The sequence below is a fragment of the Camelus bactrianus genome, chromosome 28, assembly GCF_048773025.1.
Source record: "Camelus bactrianus isolate YW-2024 breed Bactrian camel chromosome 28, ASM4877302v1, whole genome shotgun sequence".
Lineage (NCBI taxonomy): Eukaryota > Metazoa > Chordata > Mammalia > Artiodactyla > Camelidae > Camelus > Camelus bactrianus.
Genome location: NC_133566.1, coordinates 8,088,866 through 8,106,883, shown reverse-complemented (window position 1 = coordinate 8,106,883; position 18,018 = coordinate 8,088,866). Strand labels below are relative to the sequence as shown.

At 41.7% G+C, this 18,018-nt stretch overlaps 1 long non-coding RNA gene and 1 other non-coding gene across 9 annotated transcripts in view; one reads left to right on the top strand and one right to left on the bottom strand.

The window, feature by feature from the left end:
* Positions 1-18,018, bottom strand: part of LOC141575409 (uncharacterized) — a 65,724-nt gene that overhangs the window by 14,944 nt on the left and 32,762 nt on the right. For 5 of the 8 annotated variants that reach the window (XR_012502934.1, XR_012502935.1, XR_012502938.1 and 2 more), the window contains 4 exons: positions 10,610-10,728; positions 8,222-8,299; positions 3,778-4,004; positions 2,266-2,363 (listed from right to left, as the gene is read on the bottom strand). This is a non-coding gene — a long non-coding RNA (uncharacterized LOC141575409). The remainder of the gene's footprint in view (positions 1-2,265; positions 2,364-3,777; positions 4,005-8,221; positions 8,300-10,609; positions 10,729-18,018) is intronic. The other 3 variants (XR_012502937.1, XR_012502939.1, XR_012502941.1) reach the window with 3 other exon arrangements.
* On the top strand, positions 11,063-11,135 carry TRNAA-UGC (transfer RNA alanine (anticodon UGC)). The gene has a single exon. It is a non-coding gene; the product is annotated as a tRNA-Ala (tRNA).

Genomic DNA, 18,018 nt, shown 5'->3' with positions numbered 1-18,018 from the left:
AGATTCAACAAAATTTACTTGTTAAATAATTAACCTATTTCCTTCAGGAAATGCTTTTGAGTAATCTGAGTTAAGTATTTCCTCTATCTGATCTATTTCTTTTCACAGAGAAAAATAGTATTATTTGCACATGAGCTACTTTTACTCCTCTGGAAAAAATCTGACTGTGAGCTCAGGGTAAGAGTTGTCTACTGCACAGTAGGGAAAAAAAAGATTCATTTCACAGCAAAGATCAGAATCTTATTTTTTTGAGGGGCGTGGTGAGCTGGGGGACAAGGGAAATGCCTTTGTTTAGAGACAGACCCCAGTAATCCATACTGAAGCTGAAAGATGAAGCCCTTGTGAAGAAATGTGGAAGGACACACTGACACCCAAAGGTGTTCACTCGGCAAAAACAGAAAGAAAGGAAGAAAAAATAATTTAATTGCCCTATAAAAAGAATAGACAGAAACTTGGTAATAAGGGAGAGAGAAGGAAGATTAGGGAAGGGAGGAGAAACAATGAAAGGGAACTTGGATGCGGTGGGCAGAATAGCAGGTTTCTGGAGCCTACAATGTAGGATGATAAGAAAAAAAGTAAAGTTTAAAAAGTAACAAAGTTTAAAATAGTTTAAAAATTAAGAAATGGAGTTAAAAATATAAATTTTTATAGTGGCATGGAAGATTTTAAAATTACGGAGGTTTTTTTATTTCAAAATTCAAGTTGTTTGAGTTTCTCTTCCATGCTCCAAACAACAGTAAGGCCTGCTTGTGTAAGTGGTTTTGGGGGACACCGCAGAGAGGGGTGAGCTCTGCAGTTAGGTTGGCCAGGAGCAGAATGCTTGTATGGAAGGCAAGACAGAAGAGAGATCAACAGTTTCATGAGAACAGAAACTCAAACCCAGAAATTATTTTAAAAAGTTTAGTGTGGTAGGCAGAAAAATGATTCCCCTCCCAAGATGTCTATGTCCTAATCCCCAGAAAATATGAAGAGGTCAGGTTCCCTGGCAAAGGGGCCCTATGGTTGCAGATGCGGTTAAGGTTGCTAACCAGCCGACTCTAAGAGAGACGAGCTGGATTATAGAGATGGGCCCATTGTAATCACCAGGGTCGTTAAAGGAGGAAGAGGGAGACAGAAGAGGGGAGAGAGGAGAGGAGATGTGACCACAGGATCAGAGTCAGAAACACAAAACCATGCTGACCTTGAGAGAGAGAAAAGAGGTCACAGGCCAAGAAATGCAGGTGGCCTCTGGGAGCCAGAAAAGTCAAAGATACAGGTTCCCCTGAGGCCTTCAGAAACAGCCCTGCCAATAATTTGACTTCAGCAGGCTTCTGCGTTCAAGAATGATACAAGGTTAAATTTGTGTTGTTTACTGGATACTTTTTCTTTTTTCTTCGTACTACCGTGACGTTTGGGGATACTTGTTACAACAGCAACATAAAGTGAATACTGTAAGCTCCTTGAAATGTTCAGAAATTACAGATAACCCTGGAATGTCCACTTTGATATGGGATTGGGCTTATTTGAAAATCAAAAGGACAGTGTGACCTTTGCTAACATCTGCTTTTCTCATTTTTAGGTAGAGAACAGTAAGTCAAAACCTCTATAGTTATTCTTTTAGACAAGTGTCTCTTAAAACATTATGTAATCCTGTGCCTTAGGACCACAAGAGAGTCTCTGTTCTTAGAAGAACATGGATTCAGAGAGATAGGGTCTTACATGTGAGTCCCACAGTGGTCTCTTATTGGCAATGAGAGCTTGGGCAAATCATTTACCCTCTTTAAGCCACAGGATCTTCATTTGCAAAAGGAAGCTAAGAATAAGGATTGTTTGGGTGATTAAATTGTACACACACATGCGCACGCACACACACATATATGTACAACATTTAATACAGTGACTAGCACATACTAGGCACTCAACAAATTCCTGTTATGGATTTTTAAATGCATGTGTAAAAGGAGGAGAAATTTGTGGGAAGTTGTGGGAAAACTTAGTTCACGGCCCTAAAAAGGGCCATCTCTCAAAGGGCTCTGATCAGTCAGTCCCTAATGATGGGCTCATAAGCAGAAACTATAGCACTTGAGGATTTAAGTTAAACATAAAAAGGAAGGTATCTAAGCATAATTATTAAACAGCAGGTACGTTTACAATGTTGGCTGGATCATCTTATCCAGAGAGCTTTAATAAGCAGAGAGTCTCCCCAGTTTTAGAGATGGGCATGCAGGAAAATGACCTGGATGGGTGGGCCGTTCTCACCCCAAGATCACATGACTTAGTACTCACGGAAGTAACACCTCTTGCATGTTATTCCAGATTGACTGTCCTCCCATGATTATTGTCAGCTGTGTCTTCAGTTCAAGGAGACAGCCACCTTGGTCACACTGGGATATTAGAAAGAAAATCTCATTTAAATTTTAGGTAGCTCTAAAATGAAATAAAGTCATTATTATATGCCTAAAAAAGTCTAAGGAACAGAGAGTAAAGACACTCTTCATTGGGCAACTAAGAGAAAACATGAAACGGTTAGACTGTCAGAACACAAATCTGTATTCACACCTCTTCATTTCTGTATTTTCACAGCCAATACACCAGATCTCCAGGATAAGTCACAAATCTGCCCTTAAAGAATGTGATGTAGAAACACAAGGAGTAGTAGTTGACAAACTGGAACAAGAACAACTTCATGGCTAGATTGTTCTCATAGTCACTCTGGTCCTTGGGAGCTCTGCAGCTAGAATAAAGAAAAGTTAATTCTGTAAAACTGTGAACGGCTTTGAGAAGCTCATCAAAGCCACGGACACATGAGTTAACACGGTAAATATGTATATATACACACAATTCACACTGTTTTCATTTAAGCTGTTTTGAATTCCTTAACATAGCTACTGTGTTAATTCCAAGTGTACACACTGTTGTAAGAATTTCTCCCACTATGAACGCAATATCCCACAAGGCAAAAAAAAAAAAAAAAAAAAAGAGTCAGCCGTTCCTTAAAATTTATAAGCACAACAGTATCCAATGGGCAAGAACTGTCCTCTGTCAGGTGTAAGTTGACAGAAAGCTACTTTTAAACATCCTGCTAAATGATATTCTCTTGTCTCCCTGAACGGCAGTAAGGTAGGACTATTGAAGAAAACAAACAAAATACGGGGCAACTTGCTAGAAGCATTTGGGGAACATAAAACGGCTCATCCTCCTAGTTCAGAATTTGAATTGGTCTTAGTGTTTTCAGAAGATGACCACTGAGCAGACCACTGGGAGAACGACCCAGCCACATGCAGCGGGTCGGAAGCACTTAACTTGGGCCGCTAAGCCGCTGGCTGGGATACAAACCAGAGAGAAGAAACATTTATTATAGAAGCCACATCTGATGAGAATGGAGCTACACTAACAGGAACAGCATGGGGGGAAGACACATAACACTGTGATTACTTGTCCTCTCTGTAACGCACAAGCAAATCTGCCACTGGAACCACGACCCTCTTCCACTTATTTGCAATACAGAGACTATTTACTTTCAACAATAAAGTTCATGATCTAATGTAATTGAAATTATTATTAAGCACTGACCTGTTTACACAGAGCTTGGACATTCTAATGCTTCCTTTTTCCCTTTTAGAAATGCAAAGCTGGAGCTAATTCACTTCTCACATAGGCTAGAGAAAATACGTTTACACTTGAAGTTTTCTAAAGACTGTAATGTACTGGAATTGAAGTGCCTAAAAGATACAGTCTCTGTTTTGACCTGGTTCTAAAACTGGTGTAGAAATGACCTCAGCTGCAGGAGGAGCTTACCAGAGTCAGTCATCATGATTGCCACTTTCTCATATATGGCGTTCAGGGTCACGATGATGATAACGCTGATGAGGGAAGCAGTGATGGGCGTGGCCCACCTGCACAGTCAGGTACTTCTGGATTGGGTCTCTTCCATTCAGGTTCTTGGAAAGTTTTGCAGAAAATACAATGAACACTGAAAGTCCACAGACAATGATCCCAATAACTGAAGCAATGGTCAACAGGACCTGACAACCCAAAAACCCAGCAGCATGAGATTCACTAATGATCGTATTTTTAAACAGAAAACTTGCCCCCAACCCACGCTTAAACAGACAACATGCATGGCCTGTAAACCTCACATAAACGTGAGAAGTGATGTAAATCGCACATAAATGCCACAAGAGACGTGAATATCAGGCATGTTAAACTTTCGGGGAGGAGGAATGAAGGACGTCAAAAAGAATGAGTGCATCCACTAATGTAACATGCTGACAGCAGGAGCAGCTGTGTGCAGGGCATAGGGAATATATGGGAACTCCAATTTCTGTGAAGTTTTCTGTAAACCTAAAACTGCACTAAAGAAGGAAGCCTGCTAAGTATATCTTTAAATGGCTGAAAATGGAGTAACTGGTGGCATGTTCTTTTGGAGAGAAGTCTGTGATAGCAGAACCAACGAAAATACCCCTTCTACATCTATAGAATTACTTAGGTTATGATCTAGTTGTAACCCATGAAAGGGATACGCTTCCTTTCAAGGGAGAACCTATCACTGATTCAGGGGTCAGCAGGTGCTAGCTGTCGTCTTCATTCTGAATAGGACCAGTGAAGCTGTGGACGTGCCATGAGGGAAATACTGGAAGTGACAGAGGTCTCTGCTGATGGAAGCTTCACATGATTTTCGTACTCCTTGAGATCTTAAAATGGCAGGTATTCATACTCTCTGCATTTGCACAAGATTCATGTCCCTGATCCATTGTAGTTCTGACTGTGTGGACCCAAGGGCAACGGGAGTGTCTGAAGCATAATTTGCACGTGGCTGAAAGGGTTTCAGCTCCTCACTAGGCAGGTATTTTTCTGCCCACTGAAGAGTGCACATTAAAGGTCCCATTTTCAAACTGTTTTCCTTCCATCTACCTTCTTGGTCATCATCCAGAAGCATGTACTCAGTGTCCCTGGCTGCTCCTGATGGCTGCCCCAGAGAGAAAGCTACAAAGAATGTGAATTTCAAGACTAAGTGGACCACATCATGTTATTTACAGTAACAGCGGGAGGCTGGCTTGCACCTGCAGGGGAGAGCAGAGGGAGTGTTTACAAGCCCCTCCTGGAGCCACACTCCTGCATCTGGATCCCAGCTCCGATGCTAGCTGTGGGGCCTTGTGTAAATGTCTTAACCTCTAGGGGCTTCAATCTCCTCACCCATATAATGGGGGGATAATAATAGCAATTTATAGGACTATTGTGATGAGTCAATGATTTACTAATTGTGAAAACATTTGGGACATTAACCACAGGCATGTGAAAAACTCTACCTAAGTTTTAGCTATGAATATGGTGACCAAGTTCTTAAAAAGTTGTTTTTCTTAGTTGTTAAGCCATCAGTTTGTAGAGAAAGCATTTTATTTCCTCCTCTATTCTCTTTCATCATCCTTTTCTTCACACTTAAGGCTTCATGCTTGTGAAAGGAATAACTTTTGGTGTGTGTGTGATTAAATGTGAAAATTAGTTAAGGCTGAGAAAAATGTATTCTAGAAGGTATATTAAGCCTTCCTTTCTTGTACAGGACATATAGGCCATTTAAATATTATGCATTTTAAATAAGTCTGCATAATAATTTTTAATTATGTATTAAGAAAACATAATAGTTAAGATTCTTTAAATGCTTACTATTGCTTCAGCACACATCTATTTTTCTAAATCCTCACAATAACCCTGTGGGGAAGGTAATATTATGTCTCTTTTACAGATTAGGAAGTAGAGCCACGTGGAGATGATGCAATTTGCCCCAAATGAAGCAACTATTAAGTGAAAGAACTGAAATACTCAAAGAGCCCAAAAACACACTAACTGTATAGCACTGTCTCCTTCATGGTCTGTGAAATCAATTCTAATTCATTTCAGAACTTTTACAAACTTGACACATTTCCATTTTTCTTCCAAGCACTTATTGCGTTCAATATTTCTTAAGAAACAGGAAAGCTTTCCATTCTCCTTCCTCAAGTTTCTTCCTATTTATCATGTTTTCTGATCATAACTTTAATATTTGCTCATTAAAGAAACTTGAAAGTACTCAGTAGTGGACAGAACTGCTGTCCTGGATCTGTCACCAGTCTTAGAAGAGGACCCAGAATTTGCTTTAGGGTAAATAACCTCCCTTCTGTTTTTAGTCCTGTGATTTAAGCTCGATTGACCCACTCTTTCTGAAGCACCAGAGGTAGATCTCAGTTGGTTTAAGACAAATAATACCCCTCATTCTAATGGCTTCACACATGATTTGAGAATTGGCAAATAACCCAGTAAGAGCCACTATTATGTGAGAAGATACGTGCTGGTGCCCATGTGAGTGATAAGCTTCCTCTATCAAGAGAGGAAGCTGCCAAAAGAGACCTCTCTTTGGATGGATGTGTGATCTGAGATGCTGAGTGCCTAGAAGCAGAATGCTGAGACATCCTTGGACACAGAATGAAGACAGGACAAAACCAGCCCTTGACATCATCTGGGCTACAGTATCTCTCCTTGACTGAAGCCAGACCTCAGACCTGAGGATTTCATTTACAGGAACCAATAAATCCCATGCATCCCCATTTTTTGGTTGTTGTTTAAACACATTGGAGATTGATTTTGTCACCTACAATCAAAAGACTCCAACTCTGAGAATGAATAAAAAATAAAATAAGAAAAATGCTTCTACCTATAGACATAATTCCATCAGAACAGTGCATTGTTTGTATATTACAAATCATTTTATATATTAATTTTATTCTCAAGCCTATCATAAGCATAACACTTTGACATGTCATAAAATATTTTCATGGACACACTTTTTCATGGCTGCATAATATTCTACTATGGGAAGGTTTGGAAGAATATTTTGGCTGAGATTTTATATATATATACATACAAAAGTATGTCTGTGACTTGCATCCATACCTACATTTCCCTGCCATTTTGAAATACTTCCTGATTAAAAGTTTTTCAAAACTGAATTATTGGATTAAAGCATATGAATATTTTGACTCTTGATATGAACTGCCAGACTTCTTTCTAAGAAGGCTTGAGGAGTACACCAGAAATTAACACAGCATTGTAAATCAACCATACTTCACAAAAAATATCCAGTAACCTAGGCATGGGATTGGTGATCACTGGCCCTTCATCCTCATAAACAGAGCTGTGTCACTTGAGAGGTGGAAAACTATTTCATTCTGATGTGCACTGAATGAATTACCATTGGAGTGTGACACCTATTTTTTCCTTTGTGAATGTGTGTTCATCTTCTCTGACTCCTACGCTCCTGAGATTTTTTGATGTTACCTTGAAGTGATCTGAACTCTCTATATATTGAAGGAATTAGCCCCTTGTCAGATTTGTAAACAAATAACATTCTCTGTTGTTTTGTTTAAAATTAGGATGCTTCTGATGCATGGAAATCTTTATATATTTTCCTCTGAAACTTACTGTTCATCTAGAGGTTGTATATTCATCCATATTTCTTTGTAGTTTTTTTCTAATTGTGTTACTTTTTTAAATGTTTCTGGAATGTAACACAATATATGGTTCACTGTATGATTTCAATCTTTTCTTTTCCCTCCAATTAGTTAACAAATATTCCATTTACTGAATATCCTTTATCTCCCTGATTTGTAATGTCTTCCATCTCTTATATTAAATTATTATTGATATCACAGCCCATATCTGGACTTCCTGTCCTACTTTCTAATCTGGTTATTCTTGAGCTAGTAAAACTCTCATTATCTTCATAATTATTATACTACTAATATGATTTTATTCACAATAAACCCCAAATCAATTTTATAACTTCTGATATTTTGGAGATATGATCTTTTAATCTAGAATCATGTGATTAAAGCATCTTTTATATCTTTCAGTAGTTTTTTTCTTTTTTTTGATAGTTCCTACTATCCTTTTATTAGGCTATTCTTAGACATTTTACCTTGGTTGTTATTCTTGGAAAATTTTAGAATTTTTAATGGCTCCATCTGGTCTCTTAATCAGACCCTGGAGAATCCTAAACCACTGATGTGACTTTAACAAATGAGGTGAAAAGAATTGGGGGAAGCACTGTGAGCAGAAGAGACTGTGGAACCTCCAGATTGACGCCCTGCATTGGCTCAGATGTTCTCTGGAAAAAGTTTTCTCTATGAGACTACATATTTCCCAGCTTGATTTTCAGTTTTCTCAGCATTTCACATTAGATTTTAAAAAGTCTGTGGCAGGTTCTTACCCAGAAAAAAGCACTTGCACAAAGAGTTATATGTATACACTTTCCCCAGGTGGTAAATGGAACACGCTCTTCTTCCTACTTAAAAAAACAAGTTTAGTCAATCAAGGGATTACACCAATGAAATGATTTTTCTCCTAACTGGTCACTAAACCGTAAACATAATTTAAAAAAAAAATAATTTTCAGACATAGCCTCCTTATTTCTAACTGCTTGGGTTTTTTTTTTTTCCTTTTTTTTTTCTTTTCTTTTCTGTTATCGATGTAAAACACACAACAAAATACGTACAGTGTTCATTTTAATACTATATTTTCAAAATGCACATGTGAACAGTAAACTGTTTCCCTGCCATGGTCTGAACTTAGGGGTCTGGGTACCTGATGAGGCCAAGCTTTAAAGCTCTATTCCTTAGCTTGCCTTTGATTTCAGAAGTGACGGTAGTGACAGCTTAGACTCCATGCAGGACAGGAAGTTTCACAGGTGTCTGCAGATAACTGGTCTCCACTATGTGTTTCTTGGTTGAGCTTTATATGTTAATTAGCTACAACTATGAAGTTTTAGAGTTTCTATTTTAGAGTTTATATTTAGATTTCTTTTTTAGAGATGAAATCAGTAAGACTCAAGATTTACCTGGATTATAAAAGCAGATATAGCATAATAATAGCTGTAACTAAGTACATGGCCCTTCCTCTGTGCCAGGAAGTTTTCCTAGTAGATTCTGTACATTAATTCGACCTGTCCTTACCGCAGTCATGAGGAAGCAACTCTCTTATTCTTATTTTATAGGAAACTATGGCACAGAGAAGTTAAGTTGTCCAAGATCACTCAGGAAGCAAGCTGTTGTGTTCAAATATCTATTTAGGCAACTTCATTCCCAAGGTCTCACTACCACAACGCTGGCCTCTCTAAACAATGGAGCATGCATTCGCAATTAAAGTAAACAATTCAAATAAGTAACTAAAAGAAAAATTAAACAATTTTTTAAATAACGAAGAACGATAAAGTGAAATGAGTCTTCATCTTCAATTTTTCAACAAGCATGTTCCAATGAAAATTTAAACTTATTAGTTGGGAATTTTTAATTTACAATTGGCAGTTTAAATGTCCAAAAATATTTTCTTCAGTATTTTTTGTATGCTACCAATATGATACGTTTTTGTATTTCAGGACTCAAAAACATTATGCACATCTAATTTTGTCTAAGTTTCAGCTTTCATCTCTGGATGTACAGTCTTTCACCAACATATTCTTTGACCCCCATCTTCAGTTGTAAACAATGGGAACTATTCATAATGGGGATTATTAGAAGCTTATTTCATTGTAAAAGACAAATGTCCCTTTTTATTGGTAGCTGAACTTCATTTTTTTCCATTTATATAAAGAGGAATTTGACCTGCTCCCTCCAGACATTTTCAGTGCCAACATTCTGTAGATCTGTGATTCAATTTATTAAATCTATAGTTGGAGACATTTTCAGATGTTCCTAGTAAAAGCTTTTTCTTTCCAAGGGTTATTCATGCTCACAACCTACTGTCCTGCTGCTGCTGACTGCAAGTACCATCAGCTCTAAATTATCTCAGCTGATGGAAAGAAGCAATAATACAGATGTCTCAAAAAATCATCTTTACATAGCTCTGGAATGTTGATACAAAGATATATAGTTTTATTTTTTTAATTTTGCAGCATGAGTGGCAGCAATAAATTTTCATTTCCAATTATATACAATGCCTAGCTCAAACATTGCTCAAACAGTGATGGCACCTCAACAAAGGTTTCCCTGCTTCTTCTGCCCTTTCTCTGACTTTAGGGTGAGAGCCACGTTGCTTTGTGCACATCCCAAACGGAAGGGAGAGCAGTGACCTGGACTTAGTTCAAGACAAAGGGGCACCTAGTCTACTATGAAAAGGAGGCCGCAATAATTAAGGCACATGTGAAAAAATGGGAGTCAACTATAAAAACCAATGTGTCTTTCCTTCTACATCTATGTCATTGCGGCTAATTTATATTTTGCATTTATTTATTGGCGTTATGAAAGGATACAAATCAATGCCTCTTTTCTTATACACTTATACCAGTCTTTTTCTTTTCCCCCTTTTTACTGTTATTATGAAGGAAGGACCTCACTTCTCTTCTGTGTCCACCATTCCAGGCAGTGCTCCTTCAACTTGGCTGTACATTAGAATAACCAGAGGAACTTTAAAAACTTCCCTATGCCAGAATGCACCCCAGGCCACTAAGTACCATCAGAGTTAGCAGTGATGGAATCCAGGCACCAACATTTTTTAAGGTCCCCTGGTGATTCCAACATGCAGCCAAGGCTGACAAGTCCAGAAGTAAACAGACTAAAGTGCATCTAAACAGCGCCCGCTTTTCCTGGGTAATCTCATCTACCTCCACGTGGGGACACCGCGCCTCCTTTTCTGGCCGGACTTGTTCTTCCCGCTCAACCGTGTCCCATTTGTACTCAAGTTCTGCCTGGCGCTGCTTCCAGAGTTCCAGAAGTAAGGTGACTAACAGAGAGAGAGAACAGCAGAATGTGGATCTTCAGTGATGACTGATGCTTCAGAAATCTGTACTTAATATTTATTACCCTTAACACTTTGGTAAATGGTTAATAAAATCACATTTTATTTATAGGCGATACTAATGAGAAAAATGAGTTAATGCCTTTTTTTAAGAAAAAAGAAAATGTAGATAATTTATTGAACTTTTGAAAACAGACTAGCTCTCTAGCTCAGGGGAAAGGTATTAACGTGATGGTCAGATGCAGGTGACTGTGTCTGATGCTAAAGTACCTGCTACCAGCACATTATGCCCACTAAAAACACAAATATCGGGGGGAAGGGTGGGTATAGCTCAGTGGTAGAGCTCGTGCTTTGCATGTACAAGGTCCTGGGTTCAAGCCCCAATACCTCCATTAAAAAGAAAGTTAAAAAAAAAAGCACAAGTAACTGTCATAATTTAAAATCAGAGCACAGTCCACCCTCCAAGCCTTCTCCTCACATCCCTCTGTCTCTTCTGTCAGAAGGACCTGAGGGTGGGGAAGGGGATGAGAATGCTTTAGTAGCCCCTGCATTTCTATTTTCCACCACCCCAGTCACACAAAATTAAAATAATATTCTTAAATATGGAAAACTGCCATTTTCCTCAATCTTCGGTAAAGTACTTTTTAGAAATCGTCATTCTGTTTTAAGACTCGTAACTTCAAGTTGTAGACAAAAACAACATGAAATGTTAATTGAAAATGTGGCTTCAGGGTAAATCCCCTAAGCCCTTCTTCCAACCAGACTGTTACCCCAAGGCCCCAACTCTAGAGAAATTCCAGAATAACCACTGTTCCCTCCACCATTATACCTGAGTCTCTACCATGCTCTGAGAATAAAGAGAAAAAAGACACAGTCCCTGCTTCCGGGAGCTCCTAGGTGCACAGGACTCATCATGAAATGATGGCTGAGGAGGCGTGTTAAGAGGGCCTGGATAACAGTCAGCAGATGGTGCTCGGGGCAGAGAGCCGGAACTGTAGCCAAGGCTCTCCCAGAGGAGGGAACCACTGTGGTGAGCTCTCAGACGCCCTAGAAGTGATCAGGTGAAGGTATAATGTTAAGGCCATTTCTCCCTGGGGAGCTACACATGCAAAGGAGGGAGGCCAAAGAGAGCCAGGTCATTTCCAGGAACTGCAAATAGTCTAGGAGTGAGCACAGGGTGTGGGAGGCAGGTGAGGTAACCAGGTGGAGAGATCACATAGGACTCTGTGTGCCTCCAAGGTAGAGAAGACATTCCAAGTGATCTAGAAAGAGACAAGATAGAGGCAGGGAGACCTATTGGCAGTTTCTTGTGAAAGCCTGCTGAGGCCCCACCAGGAGGAGAGAGAAGAAAACATTTCAGCTGGTGGAAGGATTTTCCACAGGTATGATGGAAGGGCAGGAAGAGGTCAAAGATGCCGGTCAGCTTTCTGGCTTTGGCAGTGTCCTAAATTATAGTGCCATTCCCTGAAATAAGAAGGGCAGGAAGAGGGGCAAGTCATGAGAAGAGACAACTGATTCAGTTCTGGCTGGGTGCTTGTGGGCTTCAGGACAGATGTCCAGTAGGCAAATAAAAGTCTAGAAATCAGGAGAAAGTTCTAGGCTGAGCCAAGTAGTTTTCCTGTTTCAAGAGGCTAATGGGTGTGAGTGGACAAGATCACGAGAAGAGGTGTAGAGGGGTAGACCTCACCCTCCTGCACATGGGAAGCATCTGGGAGCTTTGAAAAAATAGTGTGCCCCAGCCTGGAGTGGGGACTTTTTACTCTTTATTGTTTTTTAATTACTTCTTCTGGTTTTTTGGGGGGGCGTTAGTTAGACTTATTTATTTTAATGGAGGTACTGGGAATTGAGCCCAGGACCTCTTGCATGCTAACCACGTGCTCTACCACTGAACCGTACCTTCCCCACCTTTTTTTTTTGTTTTTAGACATTAGCTCTACTGAGCAGTCAGTGTTGAGAATCAACCTGTAGAGAGCAGAGAGCCTTGGGGTAGAGATCAAGGAGAAGCTGCCCAGAGCCCTGCAGACCCCACCAGGGGCAGCCGGAGATGCAGGGAGCCTCGGACGGGCTGTGAGGAACATGAACACAACACTCCCTAATGGCGATGAAGACAAACATATTTCAAGCACCCACTTCCCAGCAGTGTTTGTTCTGAATTTACTAGTTTTCCAGTAATACTGAGTGAGAATAGAAATAATCTGGACACAGGGATCAAATTCAAATGCTGGTTCTGACCATTCTTATTTGCCTGATTACTGATTAAAAGGTTACCCGTCTGCCACGTGTAAAATGGGGGACCTAGAACCGTGTTCGTGGGCTGCTGTGAGCATAATGAAATGACATCTATAAAGGCCCTCCTGACTCTCAGAGGTAATTGCTACTATTGTCCCCATTTGGGACACCAGGGAACAGAGGCACAGAAAGATTCAAACATTTGCCCAAGATGAGGGTTGGGGTCAGGAATCAAGCCAATGACTTCTTGGATCCAGAGCCCAGGATCTTCTTATGAACAACACGGCACTGCCCAGGCTCCCTGCTCCAAAACCCGCCTCCCTTTGGCTCAGTTCCATGGCTCCTGCGCTGCACAGATGTCATCACTGCCTGCCTGCCCTCCCGGTGTCTGACCCCGGCACTCCTCCCTCCGTCCCACACACCGCTTCCTTGGGCACACCAACCCTCACGAGGCCATTGCTGTGGCTACTCGGATGTTTACACGGAAACGCAGGTGGCAGCCCAGCTTTTCGCTATAGATGCTGCTGTCAGTGGAGGCAAAGAGCTCACAGTTGGTGGGGGAGGCCACTTCTGGTCTCCTCCTTGGCTGGAGAGCTGGATGGAATCCAGTTTCCCTCTGCAACTTAGACATCCAGCATGAGAGATATGTAAGGCCATCTGGCCTCTCAACATAGAAATGATTCCCCCGCATTTGTACTTAACATTGTAACCTCCTGGCTCCACCAGGGAGCAGAGGCCATGTCGTGTTGTCCACCAAGTTTTGTTTCCTTGCACAACAGCTACAATGGGGTGAGTTAACACCGGACCAGAAAATCTACAAAGCCCTCGTGTACTATTTCCTGACAGTTGCAGGTCACCCAAATACCCCAGATCCTCCAAGTAAACAACTAGTAAGAGGAACTGGGCTGGCTCGTCTGTCAGACCCCTGATGGCAGTACTGACTTGGCCTCTCCTGATCTCGGGATGACCCGTTCTCCTTCTGTGTGCCCTTCCCCGAGTGAAAGAGACAGTTCTTTTTTAATGGGCTTGGGAGTATTTGTGGCTATCTGACCAGAACCTTCAAAAGTAGAGCTCTTGGTGAGAATGGAAGCATGGAACCCACATCTCATGAGCTCAGCTACCCAACAGCCTCATCTAGCCAAGACTGTGGCCAACACCAGGGGTTCATGCTGCTGAGTGTTGGGTCTGGAGAGCAATGCCTCCACCACTGAGAAGCTGTCCCACCAATTGTGCCCTTGTCCCCATCCAGGGGGAGGTGATGCATCCATGGGATGAAAGCCTTGAGGGCACTAGGTGACTGTGGACCAAGCTGTGACTGGCCGGTACTTCTCCCCATGTGACCCACGTTAGCCTCACATGCAGAGAATTCCTGCATGAGTGAATGGGTCACCTATAAGCCAAATGTCCTTGGGCCGCCTAAGAAGCAACACAGTATACACAGTGAGCCACCCACTCACTGATGTCCCCAAGGCTCACAGCTCCCTAATGCGACACCAGGTACCACCAGCAAACAGAAGACCCTTACTTTATAATTGACTTGAGAATTCTACTGCCAACACTGCCTTCCACTTATGAAGTTCTTTCCACTCTGTCTCATGCTCTGCAACTGTGCAATCAGTCCAGAGCTCCTACATGAGACAGGAGGGAAGGGGGCCAGGCACAGCCATTAAAAGAATGGCACAGCCATTAGCACCAAGACGGTGGAAAAGTCAACTCCCAGTAGACCTTGAGCTTCAATACACACTCACCAAAGTACGTCAGGATGCTAAATGGCTCTCCCACAGGTGCCAGGACAGGTTCAAGACTGACCATAAAAGGTCAAAGGGTGAGTGATGTCCCAATTTCTGGGAATCCCAACACCTTCCCCAAAGTGGTTGGAATATTCCTCCCACTTATGATCATATGAAGATACTGAGTGCATAAAAACTAACAACCCCACACCTCGTGGCTGCTCTCTCTGCTGAGGGAGACAGCCTACACTCTGTCTGTGGAGTGTGTATCTACTTTCAAATTAAACTGGAGCCTCATGGCCTTTCTCTTGCCTTCTGATACAGCCAACTCTGTCTATGGAGTATATACCTCTCTGAATAAATCTACCTTTACTGAAGTGTGGCTCTCTCTTGAATTTGTTCCTGTGTAAATCAAGGACCCACACTTGGCGAGGTGCATCCCAGGGACCCAAATAAGACCTGGGATATGGCCATCCTCTCCCCCACACATTCCTTTATCATACATTCCTTCCCAAAGTATCTCACCTTGTGCACTCCAAAATAGACAGCACTCATGTGTCCTGACCTGGATCTGCCTCTGCGTGTATCATTTCTCATGTCCACTAGAACGTCACTTTCATGAGGACAGGAATTTGGTTCTGTTCACAACAGAAGCACCACCACATCACAGGTGCTGGAGAAGTCTTAGATGAATGAATGAGCTGTGGGAAGTCCTGGGAATTCCACCTGGAACTCCTAGCCTCTTGGGTCCCAGCTGACTCCAGCTGCTCCCTGCTACTCATGGCTGACCTCTTGCCACCACACTCTGCTCTGCCATCACCTGAGCCGGGATGAGCTGAGATGAGCACACACCCCGGAGAGCATGGCGCATGGTTCATGCCGTTGCAACACACTCGCCCTCTGACTGCCAGGGGTTACTTAGGATGGACAAACTGAAGGCAGCCCCATGTGCACCGCCCTGCCCCACAACTCACTTGAAGCACCAGGACTGCACACAGGGGAAACGCTGGCCCTTTGCAACCTAAGGAGAGGGACTATGGGTGAGAAGAGGGTCTCTGTCAACTAACAGTCTCGTTACAAGCCCAGTCTTAGAAAAGCTCTTTGAAGACACTTTTGGTAACTTCCTTGTGTTTCTGTAATCCCTCTAGATTTTGTCATTTTCATCTACGCATCAGAAATACAGATGGTCTTGAAATCTCTATTGATTTTCAATGAAGAAAATCCTCAATTTCCTTCTCTGCTAAGGAAATTACTGCACTTTATATATAAAAAAAGCAGCCTCCTTTCATGCTTTTCTATCTTCAAACACCTAATTTCACAAGAATCAGTGAAGCAGGACATGAAAATCATGCTGTGCTTTATCGCCTACAGGTGGGCAGGGATGAAATGAATGAGTACTGATCTCATGAGACGGGAAGGCTGGGGCTGTGTTATTCCTTCTACAGATGGAAGGGTCCATATTTGTGAGGGGGAGGAAGGACCAAGGATGTGAAACCAACATTTTCTAACCCATTTCTCTTTTTCAGAGTCCCAGAAAAAACAGTGTCATTGTATCAACAAAAACAAGAACATCTGCACCCTTCTAAAAGCACGCTACAACTTTACTACTACACACGGCACTCTGTCACTGACCTAAAGGCTGATGACAGCCAAGAAATTTGCAGGGATCTTATTCTGTGCTCATCCCTTTTTGTCTTTGGGACCTCAGGAAATTTGCCTCCTCTCCATGAGTGTCATTTTCCTCATCCTTCAAATGGGAGTGTGACAGTCATTCATTTGCTCAGTGTCTATTCAACAACAGGAAACGGCTTATGAAAACAACAACAACAAAAAGCAAAACAGCAATTCTGATCTGTGGTGTCTTCCTACTCCTCCCTGAACATGAACTTACAGGGTAAAATGGCATCTTTCACTATTTCCCGAACTTAAGGAGCAGTTCTGATAAGGAAGTCACAGGACTGCCGTGTAACCGAGAAACGACCTGGTGAAAAAGAATGAATTACCAGCAAATCCTCAAAACCCGTAAGGGTACAAACCCTGGGAGCTACAGGCATGGGTGGGAGTTCCTTCTTCCCCATTTTACAAAGCCGAGAACTTTGCAGGGTCCATGAAAGACACAGATAGCCCAGTACAACCAAACCATGTTTTGGAGTACACCGGGGCCACGTCGCTGCTCACCTGCACTGCTGTGTGTCCCAGAGAAAGAGCCCTGGGCGGGGGTGACTGTGATTGAGGCTGGACAAGAACTTCCTGTTCTGTCTCTTTTGCTCTCTCTCTTCCTGCAATAAAACAACTGGTAGGACTCTGGTCGGGAGCACTGCACCCACTTTCTCTGGCAAACCACACACCAGGCAGCTCTAGCTGATCTGAGAGAGGACTCTTCAATGAACATATATACACCAAAGTCAGGCAGAAGACTGCCTGTGACCTTGGGAATCCAAACCAGCTTGTCCTGTTAATCAGGATATTAGATATCTAAAGAAAGTGTGCACCAGATGAAGACGATGCCTTAGACAGCGTTGGTGGTTATGGCCAGCAGTGTCTAAGGACAAGTCATGCTCTGGTATATGGGAGCATTTTGGTTGCCTTAAGGGTTTGCTACTGAAGGGCTGGGACATTTCATTGGGCCTTGAAACTCCAGACATCTTTACTCATAAAGGCAGACAAGTTAGGTGAGACAGCTCAGCCTTTATTCCAACTTCCTAACCAAAAGGCTATGAGGTTGAAAATATATTTCTCAGACTCTTCTGCAGCAAGCGTTCCAGATGTAGCTTTAAAAATGCCCATCAGAGATTGAGATTTGCAAATATTAACTACTATATATAAAAATAGCTAAAAAAATAAATTTCTTCTGTATAGCACAGGGAACTATATTTAATATCTTGTAATAACCTTTAATGAAAAAGAATATGAAAAGGAATTCATACATATATATGTGTATATGAATGACTGGAACATTGTGCTGTACATCAGAAATTGACACATTGTAACTGACTATACTTCAATTAATATATACATATATATATATGTATAATGCCCATCAGCAGCATCTGAGTGTCACTGAAAGCAGAAACCCAATGAATGGAGGCAGAGGTGTTTGGAGGAGCTACGTTATTTTACTGAAGTGGATGCAGCCGGCATGGCAAAGATCTAGAAGGAATGCTCACAACAGCCACTCACTGATCTGCAAGTGAGTTAGGGTAACAGCTTCCTGAAATCCTCCCTGCCCTTCCTGATGAGCCAGGTGTCTGGCATTTCTCTGGAAATCACTAGGCACAGCCTGGAACACAAAGGTAAAAATTAAAAACTGCAGTCA